Raw genomic sequence first — 1,372 nt, 5'->3', positions numbered from 1 at the left:
GCTGAGGGAAGTGATGCGGGATCAGGAAACGATCAGAGTTCTGTCGTCTTCTAATCACGTCATTTCGTGAAATGTTACTTGATTTCAAAAACATTCTCGCAGAGAAATAATAAATGTTTCATTTGATGACTACAAATTGGAAATAAAATGATTTTTTTTCTTTGATGGACAACGAAAAATCTCTAGCAACCTCTGATCCAAACTACGAGCATTGTCGGCCCCTCTTCGGTTTTTTCTCTTTTTTGCGGAGGATCAATAAATAACTTATTGGTGTTTTACAACCACCAGGTATGAAGTACTTTAGCCTTTGAGTTGCACCACAGAGCAGCATTACTGAAACACCCAGGAGAAGAATATCAGCTTGTTGTTATGAGTATAAAGGAGGCTGGTATCACACCTGATAAAAATCTATTTATTTATGTCATCACATGGACTTATATAAAGTTTTATACATGTTCTTTTCATATATCTTATTGGTTTTCTTCTTTAGATATTAGATTGACTTAGAATGATTCCAAATAATGTACTGGAATTAAATACCACTAAAAAGTAGGATGCTGTAAAAATACACCATAAAATATTTTTTTCCATAGAAAGGAGTAAATGTAACTAGTTTACAACCCACCTCTGCAAACAACATGTGACTGCCATGACAGCATAGATCAAATAAGTAAAACTTGAAGTCCCAGCAATATACACGAACAATATCTTGCAACATGTGGTCCTGTGATGTTTAGTTCAAATGGGGAGAGTTCTATGTTTGTATTTACAAGAAGCCGAGAAATGTACTGAGCTCGGTTCGTTTTGGTAAACCAAGGACCCGCCGCCTTGGCGGTTCAAGTCCCAACTTCTGCTACCAGGTGGTGGCGGTATATGCATAACCACACCTGTAAAATGAGGACGAAGAAGACGGGGCTCTCACTAAAAACTACACGGGCGTATATCGTCTAAAGGTAATTACGTTTGATTCTTTTGTAATGCTTAGTGTATTTACAGCCTAATTTCGACCATATCTTCTTATTTTTCCTGGTGCTCTAATATCAGAGGCTTTTTCCGGTAGCGCAGCTAACAACGACTCAGCTGACATGTGCTGAAAACATCCAGTGCTAATACAGCCCAATGTTAGTTTTCTTTCTTATCCACGTTGCTTTCACTAAAGCTAATGCCCAAACCTTTTCTATGAAGTTTGTCGAACCCACTTCAGATAGCGATTCTTCCACGTTTTCAGTCCTTTTCGGCATTTAATTGGAAGAAAACAAAATATTGGAAGTACACATGCTGACCGGACTTCTCTTGATTGATAATTATATATATTCGCCTGTTTTCCATCCAGTTAGTCCTTCCACCAGAGTGGAAAAAGAACGAATTATAT

The 1,372-nt window shown here is 37.7% G+C and overlaps 1 protein-coding gene across 1 annotated transcript in view; it reads left to right on the top strand.

The window, feature by feature from the left end:
• Nucleotides 1-847: 847 nt before the first annotated feature.
• Nucleotides 848-1,372, top strand: part of zcchc9 (zinc finger, CCHC domain containing 9) — a 5,086-nt gene continuing 4,561 nt past the window's right edge. The window contains exon 1 of the mRNA XM_008423175.2: nucleotides 848-953. The gene's annotated coding sequence lies outside the window, so the exon portion shown is untranslated. The remainder of the gene's footprint in view (nucleotides 954-1,372) is intronic.

Source organism: Poecilia reticulata, linkage group LG12, assembly GCF_000633615.1.
Source record: "Poecilia reticulata strain Guanapo linkage group LG12, Guppy_female_1.0+MT, whole genome shotgun sequence".
Taxonomy (NCBI): Eukaryota; Metazoa; Chordata; class Actinopteri; order Cyprinodontiformes; family Poeciliidae; genus Poecilia; species Poecilia reticulata.
The sequence above is the reverse complement of the archived record's forward strand: the minus strand, read 5'-3'. Positions and strand labels throughout refer to the sequence as shown.